The sequence below is a fragment of the Mauremys reevesii genome, linkage group 1 (assembly GCF_016161935.1).
Source record: "Mauremys reevesii isolate NIE-2019 linkage group 1, ASM1616193v1, whole genome shotgun sequence".
Classification (NCBI taxonomy): domain Eukaryota; kingdom Metazoa; phylum Chordata; order Testudines; family Geoemydidae; genus Mauremys; species Mauremys reevesii.
The window spans coordinates 245,849,441-245,872,156 of record NC_052623.1 but is presented as its reverse complement, the minus strand read 5'-3'; the positions used below and the strand labels follow the sequence as shown (position 1 = coordinate 245,872,156).

At 43.7% G+C, this 22,716-nt stretch overlaps 1 long non-coding RNA gene across 3 annotated transcripts in view; it reads left to right on the top strand.

Moving 5' to 3' along the window:
* LOC120382354 overlaps positions 1-22,716 on the top strand; it is a 249,645-nt gene that overhangs the window by 50,998 nt on the left and 175,931 nt on the right. For all 3 annotated transcript variants that reach the window (XR_005588220.1, XR_005588221.1, XR_005588222.1), the window contains exon 2: positions 3,833-3,921. This is a non-coding gene — a long non-coding RNA (uncharacterized LOC120382354). The remainder of the gene's footprint in view (positions 1-3,832; positions 3,922-22,716) is intronic.

Here is a 22,716-nt window from a genome sequence, read left to right as displayed (position 1 = left end):
ATCAATTGTTCTCCATGGCCACTGAAGGTAGAACAAGAAGTAATGGCTGCAATCTGCAGCAAGAGAGATTTAGGGTATGTCTATACTGCACACATTACTGCGCCGCCGTGGCAGCACTGTGATGTGGGCAATGTAGTCACGCGTTATCGCTGTGGGAGAGCGCTCTCGTGATAAAAAATAACCACCTTGAATGAGGGGTGGTAGCTTTATGGCCGGGAGGCATGCTATACTGCCGCTTTTCAGCGCTAAAACTTTCATCGCTCAGGGGTGTGTTTTTTCACACTCCTGAGCAACTAAAGTTTTAGCGCTGAAAGTGGCAGTGTAGAGACAGCCTTAGATTAAATATTAGGAAAATCTTTCTAATTAAAGGAGCAGTTTAGCTTTGGAATAGGCTTCCAAGGGAAGTTGTGGTATCCCCGTCACAGGAGGTTTTAAAGAATACATTAGACAAACAAGGGTCAGGGATCGTCTATACTCGGTCCTGTCTCAGTGCACAAGGCTTGGCTAAATGACCTCTTGAGGTCCCTTCCAGCCCTACATTTCCATGGTCCCATGATCCCATATTCCCTTTTCCTTTAGCCAGCGAGAGTTTTTAGATGCACCCTCCCCCACACACACCTTGTTTGACAGTTTCTTAGAGGGTATCAAAGATGGTAACTTACAGGCCTTTTGAGGAAAAGAGAAGTTAGTTGAGTTGGGCTGGAACTGTTGTTATTGTGTTGTTGTTGAAGTCTGATCCTGTTTTCCAGGAGCCAAAGCAAGACAAAAATACACAAAAGGGAGGGGGGAAAATAGCAGAGATAGAAAATTTATCTTCTGTCTCTGGTGTTGACTCTCACTTGCAACCTCACTGTTGGAAAAACACAGGCACAGCATCTTGTTTTCACATATACTCTGAGACCTGGGAAACTTATACCAGAACTGGGCTATTTAGGGCATTGTTTTTAACTGCCTCTTTCTGGTCACAGGCATACAGCAGTATTGCAAAATATGTCTAAGCCAGATTCTCACTAGACAAAAGGAAAAAGGAGAGTGCGATAGGAAAAAGAAGCACTAAGATTGGGAAGGAAAAGGACTCATGTCTCCTACACTGGAGGTGGAGTAGAAAGCACATGATGCCAGCTGGGGAACCCCACTCTCCTTACACTGGGTGTACTCCTGCAAGACCTTCCCAAGAATCACATCCTTGCACAGCCAGAGCAACATAAAGTAGCAATAGTGTAATTAAGAATTTGGCTCATAAAGTCTTGCTGGTGTGCTCGTTGTTTAGACCCTAAAGAATTAAGACTTGCCAAGATTTACATGCTTCCTCATATCTTCCATTATTGTAGAGGATGGAGGAAGAGAGAGCTTACATGTTTTTTATCACTTGATGGCCCACCTGTTGGCCCCATAGGTGTAAATAGGAGCCTAAAGAGGAGTTTATGAGACTGGGGAAGAAACACTACACTAAATAATGATGAAGCACTGTGGATATGTTCAGTGCTCTCAAAATCTTCTATCCTCTTCTGCTTGTGGGTGGACCATAGGTTGTGGATTGGTTTGCAGTATGACCTTCTTCAGTGCAATGGCATTGCTTAATGACCTCCATAGAAACTGTTTTATATTGCTCAACAAACATATGTGCTATATTTCTGTGACTTATTCCTGAATATTTCTATATTTCTGAGTTTATGTACCAAAACTGTACTTGAATTTGAGCAGAAGTTGAGTGTGTACCCTTGTGCAATTTTACCCACCAATTAACCTGCGGCAAGGAATGTTTCTGATGAGCTAAAAATTAACAGTAGATTTTACACTATTGGCATCTCCTTGGGAAGACTGAGAGAGCAGGTTTTGTGCCTTGGCTGGTGAATTTTCATAACAATTTTGCATGTTTGGCAGGAATTGAGGAGATAATGCATAAGTGTGCTATTTTTTCCATAACTTTCTTCCCATAACCAGCCTCAAAAACCACTTTAAATACTTTAAGCAGAGTCAGAGGGTGGTAGACCCCTTTAAAATATTCAGAATGCTGCTTTAATTGAGGAAATCAAGGATGGTATGATCTCACCACACACACAATTTTCTGTCCCCTATTTTCATTATTTCTTTTTACAGCCAATAATGTGATGTGGGGAACATGATCATCTACTTTAAGTAAGTGACATGCTCACCTTGCTCTAACACAGCACAGTACACATAGACTAGATACAGTCCAATACTATCCTCTCTCTGGGGCTTTTGTTATGATTATCTTAAATAAAAATAAGTTTCTTAGCAGAGGTTGCTCCGAAGCTTGGCTGTTCCTAGGTGTTTTAGTGCACCTTGTGGCTAATAGGACATATTTGATCTAGTTGCCAGCATGAGCCAGCAGATCTGTTCCATATCTTGGTACAAGATCTTCACATCTTCCTATACTTTTTCCTGCTTCCCATCTTTGCAAAATTGTCATAGAAGTTTACTCACCCAGGCACAAAACCTACTGGCATAGTAGTTCAGACCCATGCTCTGTCTTCAACAGTGGCCAGTGCCAGAGTCTTCACTGGAAGGTACAAGATACCAATGTGTGTAAATGTAAATGTGTGTAATTGTCCACTATAAAGATCTCAGCATAATCCCAAAGAGCTATAGATTGATTTAAACCCTGAAGCATGAGATTTTTATCCCTTCCACAACCTGTTGTTTGCATTTAGAGTTGTAATTCTGGATATTCTTATAATCCATATAAACATCCATTCTGTTTCAGAATCTTACTAGATATTGGCCTCAGTGACATCCTGTGGCAATGAGTTCCACAGTCTAATTAGGCACTAAGGGGGGGGGGAGGAAGTATTTCCTTTTATCGGTTTTGAATGTGCCACTCTTTAATTTCCCTGACTGTCCCCTTTTTTCTTGTTTTACCTTCACTAAACCATTCATTTTATATACATATCACCTTTTTTTAAAAAAAAATATTTTAAAGATTTTTGAAATACAATCATTTTGAAAATCTTAATTAAAACTTTGAAAAATATACAAAACCTTCAAATGATCATTTATAATTATTTCAGCACTAGTAGTATACCTGGAAAGCAGGAGCTCCTCTAATCCCAGATCTAATTCCAACTCCTTCAGGTCTCAAATGCTTTCTATAGAGCTAACTTGGGACTTTAGACATAGCCCTATTCCAGGTATGTTGCATAACCCTGCTCTTTCCCAGCAATAGTTTTGGGGGGCATTCTGACTCAGACACACCCTCTGGGGTCATAATCCCTCCTCTGCTTCCTCATTGCTCTGGGGTGAGTGTAGTAACTTGCCACTGGCCTATACCAGCAGCAAATTGCAGTGCCCTCAGCATTATCTCAACTGCACTGGCCAGTGCATGTGGGGAGGAGGGGAGGAGCTATACTATGCATGGAGGAATAAATGGGCCCATAGCCCCTATCTACTCCTACATGCCTAGACAGGAGGTCTGCCTCAGTTTTCCATCCATAAAATAGGGATGAAATTACTTGTTTTGCTGCGGTGTCATGGGGGTTAATTTAGTGTTGATAATACCTTTTGGATACACAAAGTGCTAAGTTGTATTCATATGCAAAGAATTTAAAAGTGTGTGTGTGTATTTTTAAGTAAGAGTCACCCTTTCACTTTTGATTTGTGTTTATTTTTACATCTGGAGTAAATCAGTCAATATATTTTAGAGAGAAAACACATGATGGGATATTGTGCTGCATGGGGAAAAAACAGTTACCTTAGGTATAAGCAGATGTTAAAGAATTAATGATGATTTTAAATAACAGAGGGACCTTTCTGCTTGGAAATACCAAAACACATAGACATACTTTTTTTTTATTGCTGTCTTCTCTTTCAGCTAACCTTTGAGTGAGAGAAACTTCTGCTGATGTCAAATGACCAGGAGGACATTAACAACTGATTTTGGTGCCTGTCGGGTGCCGTTGGGTATGTCTCCCCATTACCAAGCTGGCTTTCCTCACTACTGCCACTGACCTTGCAAACAGCTCCGACAAAGGTCGGAATGGATTCATTGATCAGCTAGGCCAAGCATATGACAGTCTGTGCCTTAATTGAATCCCAAAAGGGGGCAGACTGGGTTTTTATTACAGAGGCCAGACGATAGCACTCATTAAAAGCTCCACAGACTGTGTGGTTTACTAATTAGTTTATTATACAGACACCTTGACGATGGGCAAAGTTGTCATTTTGCCCTTTATCGCACAGGGGATGTTGTTAAAAGTTTAATCAGCTAACGCTGACCAACTCAGCTTGGCAGGCTGTGGATGGTCATTACTGAGGTCACCCCTGCTGTAGCAATTCTGACAGGGTCACAGCATGAACCTCCAATAAAAAGAGCGTTACGTAAGGTAAGAGTGCACCTGAAAGGGAACCAGGAAAAGAGATGTGCTCAGCAGGGAGTAGGAAACAGATGGACTGTTAGGACAAGTGAATCCTGTTACAGTTTCTCTTTGCCTACATTGTTTAACATATGCTTTTCGGAAATATGGGGATCACTGAACTATTTCTTTGATATGTCCATTAGACCTCTAGATAGCCTGAACCTATTGGAGTATTGTCAGACACTGAATACTGCAGGGGTAGGAGGAAGCAGGGGTGATCTTGCTACTCCAGCGATACTTACCACCCAAACGATGGGAGGGTTCATCTGCAATGTCTATGGGAATTTGCACTAGAAAAAACACTGGAAGGGGCCATTGTAATCTTGGCTCTCAAACTACTATTCTCTCCTACCCACCACGTTACAGGCAGTTCTCCTAATGTTTTATGGATGTCTTCAGTTGTGGCAATAAGTTATAATTTTGGGAAGTTTTTTTTTTTAAATCAGGAGGTTGTTATTAATGTTACTGTAGCACTTGTAAGTCCCAGCTGAGTGCAAAGACACCTTGTGCTAGGTTCTGTACAAATGTATAGTAAGAGGCAGCCCCTCTCCCAAAGAGCAGACAGTGTGACTAGACAAGACAGACAAAGAGTGACAGGGGAAACAGAGGGGAAGAGACTTGCCCACAGTCACCCAGCAGGTCAGTGGTAGGGTTCGGAATAGAGCCCAGGTCTCTTGACCTGTAGTTCTGTGCTCTAGCCACTAAACTAATCTGTCCCTCTTTTTTTTTTTGTCTTTGTCACAAAACAATGAAATCTCCAGGTAAAATCCCATCTAATTCCTGAGAAGGAACTCAAAAGAACCAAAGTACAGACAACCCCAATGGCAGGGCCGGCTCCAGACCGCAGCGCGCCAAGCGCGCGCTTGGGGCGGCATTTTGCCGGCAAGGCGGCAGGCAGCTCTGGCGGACCTTCCGCAGTCATGCCTGCGGGAGGTCCGCTGGAGCCGTGGGACCGGTGGACCCTGCGCAGGCACGTCTGCAAGAGGTCCCCCGGAGCCGTGGGACCGGCGTGCTTGGGGCGGCCAAATTCCTAGAGCCGCCCCTGCCCAATGGGGAATCTGTCTGAGTTTATATCCAACCCCCAGAGTTTACAGGGATAGGTTACTTTTATTATTATTTATACTGCTGTAGTACCTAGATGTCCTAACTGAGATCAGGATCCAATTATACAAATACTAGAACTAGTGGTGTACAAATACACAGTAAGAATCCAGTTCCTGCTACAGTTTGGAGTTGCAGACCATTCTACAGAAACACCCAATCAAAGTGGAAGTGTTTAATAAAGATGGTTAGTTCTTTACCTTAGTAACAAGTCTTGGTATATTAATTCATGGTTCGAAGTGATCTAGGACACAACAAGCTGAATATAACTGTAGCCTGGTATTGCCTGCAAAGCACTGTCTGTATTCTGTGTCTGTACACTAGCTTAGGGTCTCTCATTTCATACATCATTCACAACTCATGGCAATAGTTCCACAACATCAGCACATATTCTTAATACAAAGAGAAAAAAGAAAAAGAATTGCTATGCCGTGTACATTTCTCTTTGGGAGCTAGAGAAATGTATAAGTTGCACTATCTTTGACTCTCCTCTGAATTTAGTCCTTTGGGTTTGTACATATACAGTGGATGGAATTAGAGCCCTGCATCACAATTTTTTTTTAAAATCCTGCTCATGTCCCGCCCTGCAATACCCACTCCCACCCGATCCCACATTGTTTCTTTCATTTTTATCCCACTCCCACCCACAAAAAACTTAGGTCCCACAAATCCTGCAAGACAGTTTCCCCATGTTACAAAATAAAAATAAAAATGGTTTGTTAATACATTATATCTATAAATGGAATTCAGACACACTTTTTACCACTAAAAGAATAAAACAAATCTTGCTTAAACCATGTAAAAAATACTCTAACACCTGTTATAATAGATACCAAATCTCTTTCTATCCCTTCCTTAAATGTAAGTATTAAAACCCTTATTTAAAAAACAAATTTGCTTTACATTGCTGAAATTCTATTTATGACAAACTGACTACATCTTTCATGTTTTCCTGCAAATTACCACAGTCTGTTTTTTTGCCCACCCAGTCTGCCCGCAACAAAGTACCTTTTACCTGATCCTGCTATTATGGCAGTGGGTCCTGCGGGACCCGCAAGATCCCAGAGCCCCTGTAGGGCTCTAGATGGAATACTGGCATAATTGAAGTGAATGAGAATTTTGGCACAACTGTTTAGGACAGGAATAGAAGAAGGATATCGGGCCAGACCCTTTGCTTGTACTAATCAGTGTAGCGCCATTGACTTTAATTTCCACCGGCTGAGAATGTGATCCAAGCATTTGAAACTGTAGAGTGAATTTAGACAGGAAGGATGTATTACACACACAGGAATCTGGCCAGGGCACATCAGAACACCTGGGCTAACAATGGGTCTTGCAAAATGGAGGTACCATTGCTAGTTGACATGTTTTGGTAGTCACCCCAGGAACCTTTTCCCAGTGACAGATTGCTCTGTTACAGCCACGCAGGCAAATGCTCTGTCATGAACTCTCTTTAAAAAAAAATCTGCCTTAACAGTAAAACTAAAAGACTCCAACTTTTTTTCTTTTGCTGTAGCTCCCTCAGGCAATGAAGGAATTTGCAGTGTGTGTCAATGAGATATTTGAAATTTCACACATTTAAATCGTCCCAACTTCAACAGCATTTTAAATACACTGAAACCAGCAGCACTCTTAAATTCAAATACTTACCAGTCTCCGTCCTACAAGCTTGCTGCTATTAGCCTCAAAGGCAAAAGAAAAAAATATGGGAACAAAGCCACATTCTGTAATCAAATTAAATATGAACCAATTTAAAAGAAAGAGTTGATATAATACTAATGAATAATACCGTCTACTTCTTTAGCACTTTCCATGCCAGAATCACAGTGTGCATTACTAATATTAAATCAGCTTCACACCACCCTTTATTATCTTCATTTTATGCATGGGGAAACTGAGGCACCAAGCGATGTGGCTTACCCAAAGTCACAGTAAATTGGTGGCAGAGCGGGGAGAGAACTTAGGAGTCCTGACTTCCATTTCTGCAGTTTAGCTGTCACTGTTACAGTATCTGCAGTGCTACAAAACAAACCGACAATAGGACCCAAGCGTCACAAGATTAACACAAAATGGAAATACCAGTCACTGAAATGAAAAACCGAAGTTAACCTCCACCTCACAAACCCTAGCCCCAAGAAATAAGACAAATGACTCACTAGGAACAAATCATACACTAGAAACTCTATACAGTAGCCACTGTTTTAAACAAATACCCCCACTCCCTAATAGTCATCATAGCATGGCATCTGACTCTATCCCATTATGTGTGGTATTTTCTTAATTCCATCCCCAAGCCAAATATCATAGCAAGTAATCGTCCTCCTATTCAAGTAAATTAATAATCTCCCATGGACGGCAGTGGTGTAGGATCCCAATCCTTAGCTGCACCTAGGGAGCATGTAGTGCAGCTCAAAGGGGATGTGGAGGGGTGGGGGAGTGGATGATGAGATCCATTCTGGTCAGTATCATGGGCAACCGTTTTAACAGTTGAAGATAAAGACAATATACTGCCTTATAGGGAGTACTCACCACGAGGGTCTACTGAAATAGTGTAGCATCTCTGAGATCTAGATCCGAGATCCTGCCCAGGCACAAATTTGGGCTTCAGTCCCACAAGAGCTCCATGTGGATGGACGCATTGTTGCCATACGGACCTGAGGCTCTCCCCATATTGCAGAATCAGGGCCTTGGTTGCTGCCCAAAGAAACCAGAAAAGATTGAGCATTTCGTTAACTGGTCATTCCTAATCAGTCCAGCAATAGGTCTACAAATGAATAAACAACTTAAGTGAATCTCTGTTCTAAAAATGAAAGAAATTGGGTACCGCTCTGAATATTGGCAGATATCAGAGTTCCCTTTTAAATCAGGAGTCATTCAGCTTTTGTTGGAGTGTTACATAAAAGCTTTTAATTTACTGAGTACCTTTTTGTGAGTCGAGGGGATTGTTTGTGACTAATGAAGAGCAGAGAATATTTTAATAATAGCGACAACTGGCTTTGATATTGATATTGTCTCTAAAAAAAAAAGTCCGTTTTGAAGTCTTTGAGATTAGGAAGCCCCTTTGTATTTTATCCAACCATGTTAATAAAATTGTCTTGGCTACATAATGCTCTCTGCAAAACAGAAGTAATTTCCCCCTTTCCCCCTCCCCCCACTTAGTTCCCTGTGCTATCCTTTGGATTTTTTTAAACACTAGTCATTATTCTGTACATCAACATTTATAAATTTTCATTAAGTAGCTTTCAGGAATAATCTTCAAATGAAAACCCAAGTGCAATGTTTTGTTTCTTCCAAGACACTGAGCGTATTTCACATCTTTATATTTGTCTGCAGTTTTGCATTTCATAGACATCTCCTAGTTTTTTGGGTTATGAGTTTGGACTCCTCCCATATTTCCAAAATCCTCTGGGGTCTATTAAAGTATCAAAAAGACAGGTGGCCCAGTAACGATACCACTTCAGGGATAAATGCCTTCCGATATTACAACCTAGACTAGGTGATCTAGTTAAAATTTGCAGGGATCTGCCCCTATGGCTCATTTTGCAGAATCTGAGCCTAACGCAGTATGCGCTCACGATTTCAAAGGGCTAGGGGGCACTGTGTTAAAGAAGGTGGTATTTTCAGATAATAAGCTATAAAACTGAAGTCATCCTGGCCACTTGTGGTTATTAATGATCACATTACAATCTTCCAGAATAAGGGTAGAGATCCCAGTATCCCAGCCAAATTCCAATTTAGGTAATTACATTCTAAATTCTCCCTAAACTGTACCTCCTTAAATTCTCTCTGCAGTCCCAGTTGGACTATATTCCTTTCCCCTTCCTGCAATCAATTGCTGCATAGTGTTTCAAGTCTTTAGCTATCTGCCACATTCCTCTTCAGAGATGGTTGCATTTCAGTGGTGTGTAAAAAGCTGGGTGATAATGAAAGAATCAGAAAATGCTCATTTGACTAACTTGAAACATTCTGCAGGAATATATACATTTTGTCAAAATTTTCAATGAAAGATGATCAAAATAGGGTTAAAGCGTTGTGTTTGACATGACATGGTAGTCAAAATATTTTTACTTTTTATTATGTTATAAATGAATGATAAATTATAGCATAATAACAAAAAAGTTGAGTTGATACAGTTTAAACAAAATGCTTTTGACTTTAGGCAAACTACATGGTTTCAACCTTATCAAAATGAAATGTCATTTCAGTTTTTCTGAAACAAATTTTTTCAGTTTCTTTCCATGGGAAATTTTGAAATTTCATCTTTTTGTTCCAATTCAGGATGGAAAGAAAAATTAAGTTTTGGAATTTCCCATAGAATGGGAGTTCCAGGGGCTCTGACCATCTCTAGTGTGTATAGCTATTCCTATACTGTAGTCATTTGTGTAACTCATCTGTCAGATTGATCATGGCAACAAAAAGGTCTGGGTGCAATACATTTAGTATTCTTCTTGGCAAATAACTAAATCAGTTCGACCCCTTGCCCCTCAAAACCTGAGAAAACTAAACACATCATCTCTGAGTGATCTTAACACATAGAACATCCCCACTTGCAGGCATGTCAAGACCGTGCACAAAACAAATTTTCACTGGGGGAAAGGGAAAACAGCCAAACTTGGGAAAACACAGCAACAGAACATATATGCAAATGAAAAGTAAAATACCCTCCCCCTTCCAATAACTTTGGCAGTAGTCCATCTAACTCCCTTCCCACCTGCTGGTGAGAACATCCCTTAGCCACACCTCCTAAGCTATCCACCAAGCCCATACACAGTTATGGTGACTCCCCAAGTGTCACTCAAGGAATTGTTGGTAGGTAGGCTATGCAAACTAAGCTCAATATGGTAGGGCTTTTCCCTTTTAACCGATAGAGAAGATAGAGAACTCTCGCATGTTTGGAGCTTCTGGCCGTAGGTCTTACATCTGAAAGCAGCTTTGGCTGGTTGGGATTGAAATGTTTCATATAAACGTGAGATGGTATTATATCATCTATTTAAGTTGATGTGGAGGGAAGTGCAGTTGAGAAGAGGTTCACCTCTGTTTTGTTCTTAAATTCTATGTTACTGCATGTTTGATTATTTCACAGAAAATCTATTACCAGGTCAAAGTGAAAACTACCTCTGGTCACAGAGGTCTAGTCTACATTAAAAAGTTATATGGCATAACTACATCCATCAGAAGTATGCAGGGCCACCCGGGGGGGGGAGGGGGGGCAATTTGCCCCAGGCCCCGGGTCCTGCAGGGACCCCACAAGAATATAGTGTTCTATAGTATTGCAACTTTTTTATGGAAGGGGCCCCCGAAATTGCTTTGCCCCGGGCCCCCTGAATCCTCTGGGCGGCCCTGGAGGTATGAACAAACCACACCCCTGCCTGCCAAAGCTATGTCAGCATCAACACCAGTGTAGAACACTTGTGCTGACCTAACATCACTGCTCGGAGGTGGTGGTGGTGTTCTGTCATGTAAACATACCCAGAGTCAGAATAATGCTTTAATTCCACAAAGGTTTAGAGTGAGTGCATTTCACATGAATAATGATTGAAATGAGAAAAGTATTTCTAGTAATTAGTGAAAGCAATATAAAAGGGAGGGTCTAAATTATGCCCTGACTTAGGCCTCAGTTCAGCAAAGTACTTAAGCACATGCATATCTTTACACATGGGTCATCCCTTTGTCCTCAGTGGGACATATCACATGCTTAAAGTTAAGCCATGCTTAAGTACCTTGCTTAAGTACCTTGCTGAACTGGGGCCATAGCATACAGGGCCGGCTCCAGACCCCAGCACGCCAAGCGTGCGCTTGGGGCGGCGTCCTGCGGGAGGGCGGCAGGCGGCTCCGGTGGACCTCCCGCAGACGTGCCTGCGGAGGGTCCGCTGGTCCCGCAGCTCTGGTGGAGCATCCGCAGGCGTGCCTGCGGGAGGTCCACCGAAGCCACGGGACCAGCGGACCCTCCGCAGGCACGTCTGCAGGAGGTCCACCGGAGCCGTGGGACTGACGACCGCCAGAGCGCCCCTCGCAGTGTGCCGCCCTGCTTGGGGCGGCGCAAATCCTAGAGCTGCCCCTGATAGCATATCACAGTTAATGAAACAATTTAATACAACAGAAACAACATTTTAGGACTGTCAATTAATCGCAGTTAATGCCTGCAATTAACTGAAAGCAAAATTAATGTGTTAATCGCATACCTGTGGGTGGGATGGGAGGCATCTACGGCAGGGGGCTGAAGCCTCAGACAGCAGCTCCGTGGGTAGCGGAGAGCTGAAGTAGTCCCTGCCCACAGGTCCAAAACTGGCAGAGGGGCTGGAGGAACCCCAGCCTGCAGCTTCCTGGGCTGCTGGGGGGGGAGGGGGAGGGTTGGAGGCAGAGGTGGATTAGGGTTTGGGGGGGCCCTGGGCCAGAGCAAGTGGGGACCCCTGCCCACCCCTTCCATCTGCAACCACCCCCCCCATAGTCATCGTTACCCCCACCCACACCCCAGGCCCCAGCTTCCTGGGCTGTAGGAGGACTGGAGCAACTCCAGACCACAGTTGCCTGGCTGGTGGGCAGGGGAGCTGGAGCCCCACACCCCTAGAAGGGCTGAAGCCCCGAGCCCTGAGCGGGGCTGAAGCCCTCACCCCGAAGGAGGCTGAAGCCCCGAGCGGGCGGAATCCCAGAGCCCCCAGTCCTCACCCTATATTTGAAAATATAGAACCCCCCCATAAATGATATTCTCATATTGTTTAACATTGCGACTAAAACTGAGATTAATTAATTTTTTTAATTGCTTGAGATCCCTAAATATTTTGTTTAATTTCTTTCCAACCTCCATGATATAATCACATCAGCCCTCTCTCCACGAGGAAAAATAATTCACCATCAGTTCAGCTTTTTCCTACTGGTAGCGCCAACGAGGGCTTTATCATAGACAGGGCTCAGGCCACACACCATGGAAGCCTAGGATATGTTACTTTAGGTCACAAAAGTCCGCCTTGCTCTTGGAGCCGTTTCCAAGGTTTAGATAGCATGGATGGCAGGCTCATCCAGAGCGCAAGCAGTGAACAAACAAAGGCTACAGTCCTGCACTGTGTCCAGTCCTGCACCCTTGTGGAACCAAATGGGCCTCTGTTCAGATACAGGGCCATCTGTGTGGCACTCAGTGAGGGAGACAGGAGAGCAAATTGCCTTCCCATCCTCCTGAGGTGATGCTTGCAATGGCACATGTTTCTGATTCCTCTCACTAAATCTAAATTCCGTTCCTTTTTGTGGTTAATTATACTCACAACGTCAGGTTTTTTACACCCCTGCATTTTAGAAAGCTCCTGGGCTAATTTTAAATATATATAATTTTGAAAGAGAGGTAAAACTGGGATGCTAAGTTTCAGCCTGAAGCAAATATTTATGGCCAAGTTTTTCAACTAAACATTTATAGAATGAAAATGCTGACTCACCTTTCTGTGTATATAGTGATGTTGTTGCTACAATAAAAATAACCAAGGAAAGTTATAAGGGGCCACAGAGGCCCCTGTGATCTGTAGAAGCTAGTGTGTCCATGGAGAATGATGCAGTTCCACAGCACCACAAAGTGTAAGGAAGAAAGGAAGTTGGTTGAGGATTCATTCAGATGAAGAAACCTTTTATGGGAGTTTCTATAATGCTTCATCTTGAACAAGTATGTGGAGACTAACGCTGGATGACTGTATAATAAGGCTCACTGGCTCGCTGATAGAAACTTTCATAAAGGAAAAAGTTACTGATGAAAGTAGATGGGGGTTTCTGTGTGTGCGTGTTTTGTGTGCAGCTTGAGGTTTCATCTGGCTTTCAGTGCCTGTAGAATGAGGGACAACAGGGGAGCAGGCCGCCAACCTGAACTCCCTGTGCTCTCTTCCTGAAAGTGAAAGAAGAGCATCAAAGAGAATGAGAGCGACAGACTATCTAACTGAAAGGTATTGTATATTTTTGCTTTAGGTCACAGCCATGGTTGGCATCACAAAGCAAAATCTTTCTAATTTAACATTTATGAACTCCTTATTTCCAGGGTGCAGTTGGGGAAGGTATGGAAACTTGGGGTGATAGTACAGGGTAATGTAGTCATCCTTAGTCTTTACTTTTGGCAAGTCTAAAACTTCCCTGTTATGGCTGAATGCTGAATCTTCTTTTATTACAGTTCCTATTTTTCTTTAAGCTAGAGCTGTCTGAATAATGGATTTTTGGTTCAGCTGCAGTTCCAAAAATTTTTTTTAAAAAGTTTTGGGTCAACCCAAAACTGAAATTTTTGGTGAATCAAATTTAAAAAAAAAATGTTTTGAGTCAAATAAAAGTTTTAATCAACCCAAGAGAAATATTGTGTTTAGATATTGAGTGGTCAATTTTTTATTTATTATTTTTTGTAAAACCCTCAAATAAATGTGAAGAAAACTTTTCATTTAGAAACTATTTCAAACAAAAAATTGGAAATGTTTAGTTCTGACTCTTTCAAAACAGATTATTTCAACTTTTTTTCAGTTGAGGGGAGGGCAGATTCAATATGAACAATTTGGCAAAAGCGGCACATTCGCAGAACATTTTGGTGTCACCAAGTCTGCCTTCTCCAAAAAAAATTTGGCCAAAAATTTTGCCCAACTCTAGTCTGAACCTGTTTTCTTCTCCGCTCAGACTGAAAAAGCAAAAGAGTTTGCCATGCCACCAAGTTTGCACCAATACTTTCCAAAGATTCAAATATATACTTAATTCATTTATAAGAACCACTAGCCATAAGGAAACAGATCAACAGAGCCAGACGTGTACCCAGAAGCCTCCTACTGCAAGACAAACCCAAGAAAGAAACCAACAGGACTCCACTGGCCATCACATACAGTCCCCAGCTAAAACCCCTCCAACGCCTCATGAGGGATCTACAACCCATCCTGGACAATGATCCCACACTTTCACAGGCCTTGGGTGGCAGGCCAGTCCTCGCCCACAGACAACCTGCCAACCTGAAGCATATTCTCACCAGTAACTGCACACCACACCATAGTAACTCTAGCTCAGGAACCAATCCATGCAACAAACCTCGATGCCAACTCTGCCCACATATCTACACCAGCGACACCATCACAGGACCTAACCAGATCAGCCACACCATCACCGGTTCATTCACCTGCACGTCCACCAATGTAATATATGCCATCATATGCCAGCAATGCCCCTCTACTATGTACATCGGCCAAACTGGACAGTCTCTAAGGAAAAGGATAAATGGACACAAATCAGATATCAGGAATGGCAATATATGAAAACCTGTAGGAGAACACTTCTACCTCCCTGGCCACACAATAGCAGATCTTAAGGTGGCCATTCTGCAGCAAAAAAACTTCAGGACCAGACTTCAAAGAGAAACTGCTGAGCTTCAGTTCATCTGCAAATTTGACACCATCAGCTCAGGATTAAACAAAGACTGTGAATGGCTTGCCAACTACAGAACCAGTTTCTCCTCCCTTGGTTTTCACACCTCAACTGCTAGAACAGGGCCTCATCCTCCCTGATTGAACTAACCTCGTTATCTCTAGCTTGCTTCTTGCTTGCATATATATACCTGCCCCTGGAAATTTCCACTACTTGCATCCGATGAAGTGGGTATTCACCCACAAAAGCTCATGCTGCAAAACTTCTGTTAGTCTACAAGATGCCACAGGATTCTTTGCTGCTTTTACAGATCCAGACTAACACGGCTACCCCTCTGATACTAGCCATATGGCACTCATGACATACACTTGGGCATAGAGAAACCAGGAATGAAGGAGTTATGAATAGTTCCCACTCAGTGCAGCAGAGGATCTGGTTCAATTGATATTTCCACATTTGCTTGGTTAGTGCTAAATTTACATATGGCTAAAAATCACCCCTATATTATAATGACTGTAGAGAATTGTAATTACTCTATTTGAAGTTGTGTGAAGAAACCTAAATTAGGATTTTCCCTATCTGTGAACACTTGTTATTCATGTCAGACAGGTGTTTCTAGAGTAAAAGACCCTTCCCCCCAACTCCAGCTTTCAAACTTAGTCATCTTGTTACTTATTTTAACACTCATCAATAATAGTTTTCCAGGCCAATATGTAGTATGTAATTTGTGATTGATAGATATCTGTGTAATTGGGGAGGGGCTGGATTTTTTTCTGAATGGGCTAAGTTCAATAACTGTTCTCATTTGAAAAGCACCAGTGGCTGTGAACATGCTATGTTTCCGTCCTGCCACAAGAGGGTGCTAACAGTAGATTTCACCAATAGGTTTTATTGTGGGAGAATCCTGTACATTTCAACATGGAGTTGTTGTTTTTTTTTTTTCCTTTCTGGAAAATCTGTTCACAATCTGTTGTCTCCTATTTGTATTTGAAACATTTTATAGGTAACCACAACAAAGAGATGTTAGTTTGTCTATTATACAACTTTCCATGTCAATTATGTTTGTAACCAGATGCTTTGCTTACATTTTGCCTGCAATAAGAAATGCTTACCACTCTCTGCCCATACTGGTTTTATTCAGAGGAAAATCTCTGAAATAACATAAGAGTTGCAGCCAGGGAGGTTTAAAATTCCATCTGTCCAGCAAAAAAAGAGATTTTATTTTTAAACGGGAACTCAGTGTTATCCAGTGGAATTCACAGATGAACTTTCAAGGCTCCCCACACATGTGAAGAAAGAGTTAACAGGAGTCTAAAAATCAATTAGTTTACCTTACTGCACCTGGAGGGTGTGTCAGGATTGGTTTGTTATTAGACCCAGTTGGTGTGGGAGGGGGAGCTGGGTCTTCATAATAGAAGGAAGTGAAAGCTACAGGGGAGATTCAGGAAAAGGACTCTAACCAGAGAAACCCAGGAGAGAGGAAGGGGTAATGAGGTGGTCCATTCTTTAAGGCTGGAGATGGCTGTCATATATTTGAATATATTGAACAGAGAGTTGATTCTGTTCATACAAGTTTGCAGTTCTAGTTTCCTAAGCAGTTACTTATGTAAAATCTGTTGTTATATTACAGTTACTGTGCTTTTCTTCTCTCTCTGCAATACAAGAGGTCAGTCAGCCATCATGGCTCCCACCATGTGCACGTCTGTGTTTCTAATCAGGGATTTGTGGTATGTCCGCCCTCAACAGCAATTGGTGATGAGGATTTCAAGAATCTTCTTTGTAGAGCCCTGCATGGATACAAATGTATCTGTGGATATAAACTGGTATCTGCAGAGCCGCAGGGCTCTACCGGGAACTGCGAAGGTACAGCATATTGGGTCGCTGCTCACAGGAGCCAGTGCCCCGTGCCAGCAGTGCCTCCAGCGTGGCTGTACCGCCCCCAGCCCTGCCCACTGGGGCAGGCACCAGGCTCACCAGAAGCTGTCCCTGGTCACGCTTGTGTGTTCAAGTGGTGTGCATGCCCCTGGACAGGACACAGATGGCTGCGTGGAAGGAATTGGGTGGTACAGCCACTCCGGAGGAGCTGCCGGCATGGGGCACTGGCTCCTGCGAATGGTAGCCCGACATGCTGCTCCTTTGTGGTTCACGGTAGAGCCCCACAGCGTTGCGGATACCAATTTATAACCACGGATATAAATTTTTATCCATGCAGGGCTCTACTTCGACGAATCAGAGTAGCAAAACCATATATAGCATTGCTTGCTGCTCCCCGGGAGGAGAAGGGCCTGCTACAACTGTAAGCACTCCAAACTACTAAACTAACAGCAGCAAGGTGAAATGTTAGGCTACATTGGAAAAAAGGGAAGGCTTTGACAGTGTCACGGAGGGCTGCCCACATATATAGTCTTTTGGAGCAAATAAGATTCCGCCAGAAAAACATGTAGCAGCGTCACTGAGAATGATGGGAGGAAAACCATACAGTTTAGTTCGCAGTCTGATTGCCAGAGAGAAGCCAGCAAGCAAAACCTGTAAAGAGAGAGTGCAAATTGTTCAAGAGCACTTGGCACCCAAACCCCTGATTATAGCAGAAAGGTTCAGGTTTCATAAGAGGAATCAACCTGAAGGTGAATCTATTTCCTCCTTTGCGACAGAGTTAAAAAAGATTATCAGAACACTGTGCTTTAAAGAATAGGCTTAATGAGGCCCTAAGAGACAGATTTGTGTGTCGACTGCGTAATGAAAGCATACAGAAGAGGCTCTTCACTCAGGCAAATCCTACCTTTAAACGTGCAGTAGAAATTGGAGTAGTGATGGGGACTGCAGCAAGGAATGCAATAGCATTGCATACCGGAGCTCAAACAGAAGTAGGACTCCATAAAGTATCTGTGACCCAAGGCAGGACAAACGCATGTTATCAGTGCAGGAAAGGAGTCCATGTACCTTCTGAGTCTGATTTTAAAAATGCATATTGGGGAGGCGGTAATAAAAAATGGCATATCCAAGCAGTTTGTCACACTAAGAGAAATAAGGAAGTGACCAAATCAGAGTATAGAAAAAGGAATATCAACATACGCTCTGTAGAGAGAGGCAATAGGGACACAGACTGTAAGAGTGAAGTAGTCAGCCTGGATATATGAAGTGTCAGCAATCTGGTTGACACCCTGGGTGGTGGGGAAAGCACTCAAAAATCAAATTGGACACAGGCTCTGCAGCGTCTGTTACCTCACGTTGAGAACGTGAGATACTATGGGAGTAAGGAAAATGATGATGTTACTAAAAACATATATGGGAGAAAAGATAGTATCAACTGGAGCCATGCTAGTGAGTGTGGAGTTCAACAACAAGCACTGTTTGTTAGATTTATATGTAATTGAATGCGGAGGAGCAGCACTGTGGGGCCATGAATGATTACAGAAGGTTCATCTGGATTGGAAATCTATAAAGATGTTGCAGTCACTTTTAGCAAATTCCACTAAAATAGTCAAACAGCTGGCAGGGATACTAATTTAGCCATCAGCAGTATTTAAGGAAGGCATAGGAACTCTAAAACAGATGAAGCCTAAAATAATCCTACTTGAGAAGGTGCAGGCCAAGTTTCATAAAGCTCAACTTGTCCCTTACAGTATCTGCGTGAAGGTAGATGCTGAATTGTAACATCTGGAAAGAGGGCATACTTTCAAAAGAGGCCTGGAGTTAGTGGGGAACTCCTTTCATTCCAAATATTTAAAAAAAATGTGATGCAGTAAGGGCATTTGGAGATTTTAAGGTGACCATAAACCCCTACTGAAAGTTGAAAAGTACCCACCTCCTCAAACTGAAGACATTTTTGTGCACTGGCAGGGGGACAACTATTCAGCAAAATGTATTTCTCACAGGCTTACCTACAGATGGAAGTTGAAGAATAGTCTAAAACAGAGGTTCTCAAGCTGTGGTCCGTGGACCACCAATAGCCCACGAGCTCCATTCAGGTGGTCCACAGATAGTTCCCTCTAAGGTGCACACCTGGGCAGCCGCACACCTAATTAGTGGAGCCGTGCAGGCATGGCTCCACTAATAAGGTGCCTGGACCCTGGAGAAGATGCCCATGTAAGGTGAGGTGGTGGCCTTGGGGGAAATAGGGGGTAGGTGGGAGGGGACAGTGGGGTGAGAAAAGGTGGTGGGATGCATTTTGGATGTGCAGGGCTGTGGCAGCCAGAGAAAGAGGCAACTTTCCCCAGCTCCAGGGCCAGCTGCCAGGGAGAGACAGCCCTCCTTCCCAGCCTCAGCTCCCGGGCTGCCGCGGCGGAGGAGAGAGGGCACATCCATCACATTAGAAAGGTAAGACTACTGAAATTAAAATATGAGTTGTGTGCTTTTATTTGTAGAACAAAAAAAGTTAATTATTATTGTGGGGGGGGGTTATATAGCGTTTTTTATCCAAAGCGCTTTACAATAGTTAGCTAACAGTACAAACAATATTTGGAAGGATCATTAAGTCATCTGCCGAGACTCTCAGCAATTTTCAAGTCGTCCGTGAAAAAAAAAGTTTGAGAACTACTGATCTAAAGCATATCTCACAATCAACACACAAAAGGGTCTGTTCCAGTACAACAGGCTAGTGTTTGGTATTGCTTCAGCTGCTGTATTATGGCAGCGGGCAATGGACCAAGTTTTGCAAAGTACTCCAAGAACACAGTGTTATTTGGATGATATTATTGTGACTGGAGGAAGTAATGAAGAACATCTGGAAACCTGAAAAGGGTATTAAAACATCTAGAAGAATATGGATTATGAGCCAATCATATAAAATGTGAATTTTCCAAGGACTAGATAACTTATTGTGGACATGTTATTGATGCACAAGGCCTACATACGTCTCTGGAGAAGATTAAAGCAGTCCTGAAAGCTGTACCTCCAAAGGATGTGTCAAAACTTAGATCATTTCTAGGATTTACAAACTACTATGGATGATTTGTACCAAACCTAGCAACTGTATTGCATCCTCTGAACTGTTTACTGCAGACTGGTCAAAAGAGGATATAATCACATGAGTGACAAAAAGCTTTCCTGGAAGCAAAACGATTGGTCACATCAAACAGCGTGTTTACTCACTTTAACCCATCTTTGCCTATCAAGTTAGCATGTGATGTTTCCATACGTGGAACTGGGGTGATTATATCGCACGCCATGCTAGATGGCAGTGCGAGACCCTAGTGTTTGCCTTCAGATCTCTCGCAGCGGCATAACATAACTATGCACAAATAGACAAGGAGGCTGTAAGTCTGGTCTGGGGTGTGAAGAAGGTCAAACAGTATCTATATGGGAGGAAAATCATTCTTGTCACAGACTACTAATCCCTCTTTCATCTGAGGAAGGGAGTTTCTGTGACAACGGCAGAACGTATGCAATGCTGGGCTCTCTTCTTAGCTGGTTATACCTGTGACATTGAATTCAAAAGAACAGAAGTGCTTGCAGGTGAAGACGGGCTCTCCCACAATGCCTGTGCCCGTCGAAGGCCAATCTGTAATAGCGACAGAATCTATCAAATTTGTCAACGTGTTCCAGGTTGAGTTCGCCCCATTGGATCAGGCAATGAGGGATCCCACACTAGCTCCAGTTCATGAAGCCACTCTGAAGGGCTGGAAATATACTGACGACCCTTTTACACACACAAAGCTGAGCTTACCATACATCAACGATGTGGAGATTTGTGGTGTTCTACTTAGTAGACTGCTCACAAAAGCCTTTGAAGAGCTCCACTTAGGTCACCTAGGGATAGTAAAAATGATGGCACTCACCAGAGGCATTGTATAGTAGGCTGGTATTGACCAACAAACACAGCAGCTCTCTTAGGAATGTTTGGGATGCCAACAGGTACAGCGCATGCCTAAACCAGTGCCATTACACCCCTAGGAAGGGTCATCAGCTCTCTGGCAAGATCTGCATGTTAATTTTGCAGGATTATTTTGGGGGATGGTGTCTCTAGTAGAGGTCGATGCCCATTCCAAATGGCCAGAAGTTTTTTACATGAAAACCACTATAGCTACACAGACAGTTTGTTTACAAGAACTGGACTGCCAGAACAAGTTCTGAGTTTTGGCAATTCATGAAGAAAAATGGTATTAGATATATCACCTTGATACTATACCACCCAGCCACAAATAGCTTGGTTGAGAGGTTTGTACAATCCTTTAAGCAAGCCCTGCATAAGAACATAGGAATGGCCATACTGGGTGAGACCAAAGGTCCATCTAGTCAAGCATCCTGTCTTCCAACAGTGAGTAATGCCAGGTGCCCCAGAGGGAATGAACAGAACAGGTAATCATCAAGTGATCCATTCCCTGTCGCTCATTCCCAGCTTCTGGCAAACAGAGGCTAGGGACACCATCCCTGCCCATCCCGGCGGATAGCCGTTAATGGACCTATCCTCCATGAATTTATCTACCGGTAGTTCTTTTTTGAACCCTTCAATCCATGATAGATGAGAAGGGGTGATGACAGCAGAAACCAGCATGCTTCTTGTTAACATATCGAAATGCGGTACGTGCCATGATAAACCGTGTATTTATGGACCAAAATCTCAGATCACACTTGGACTTATTAAAGCCAGATCTATGTCTACAAGTCAGAAGTTGTCAAATAAGGTAAGCTATAGCAAGAGGAACCAGTGCACCTTCTCAGCTGCAAGTGAGTCAAACAGTGGATGCCTAGGATGGTGTGTGGGATTCAATTAGCAGAATCAGTTGGGTATGGAAGAGTTGAGTCTCCTATAAAGTACAACGGGAAGTTGCAGAGAGTGGGATACACAGAGAGAGACAGTCATAGTGAAGCTGGAGTACGGATTTTAGCATAGACCTGCCAAGGCAGGGAATGGCTGTTGGGAGTGACTAGACTCTAGTAGATAACCCTGAGTTTTCAAGGGAAAGGCTCTAGGCTCGGAAGGCCTAGGAGACTCCAGCGAGAAGATGAGGAGCATGGACTTGATGGGAATTTATTGTTAAATCCAGCCCCAGGGAAGAGTATTGAAGAACTTGAGAGAGTTTGTTCTGGTAATTTGATTGAGAGAGTAGGGTTGCCAGGTGTCCGGTTTTCGACCGGAACACCTGGTTGAAAATGGACCCTGGTGGCCCTGGTCAGCACTGCCAACCAGGCTGTTAAAAGTCCAGTTGGCAGTGCTGCGGGTCTAAGGCAGGCTAGTCCCTACCTGTCCTTGCACCGCGCTGCACCCTGGAAGTGGCCAGCAGGTCCGGCTCCTAGGCAGGGGGGCCAGGGGTCTCCACATGCTGTTCCTGCCCCAAGCACCGGCTCCACACTCCCATTGGCCAGGAACCACGACCAATGGGAGCTGGGGAGCAGTGCCTGTGTGTGAAGCAGTGCGTGGAGCCTCCTGGCCCCCCACCTAGCACTGGACCTGCCGGCTCCTTCCTGGGCATAGTGCCGTGCCAGGACAGGCAGGGAGCCTGCCTTAGCCCTGCTGTGCCACTGACTGGGAGCTGCCTGAGGTAAGCCCGCACCCCAACCCCCTGTCCCAGCCCTGAGTCTCCCCAAAGGCCCTTCCTGCACCCCAAACACCTCATCCCTAGCCTTACCCCAGAGCCTGCACCTCCATCCCAGAGCCTGTACTGCCTCCTGCACCCCAACCCCCTGGCTCAACCCACAGCCCCCTCCCACCTTTCGAATCTCTTGGCCCCCAACCCCCTAGCCTGGAGTCCCCCCCTGCACTCCAAACCCCTCAACCTCAACCCTACCCCAGAGCCTGCACCCCCAGATGGAGCCCTCATCTCCTTCCATACCCTGAACACCGCATTTCTGGCCCCACCCCAGAGCCCACACCCCCAGTTAGAGCCCTCATCCCCTCCCGCACCCCTACCCCAGCCCAGTAAAAGTGAGTGAGAGTAGG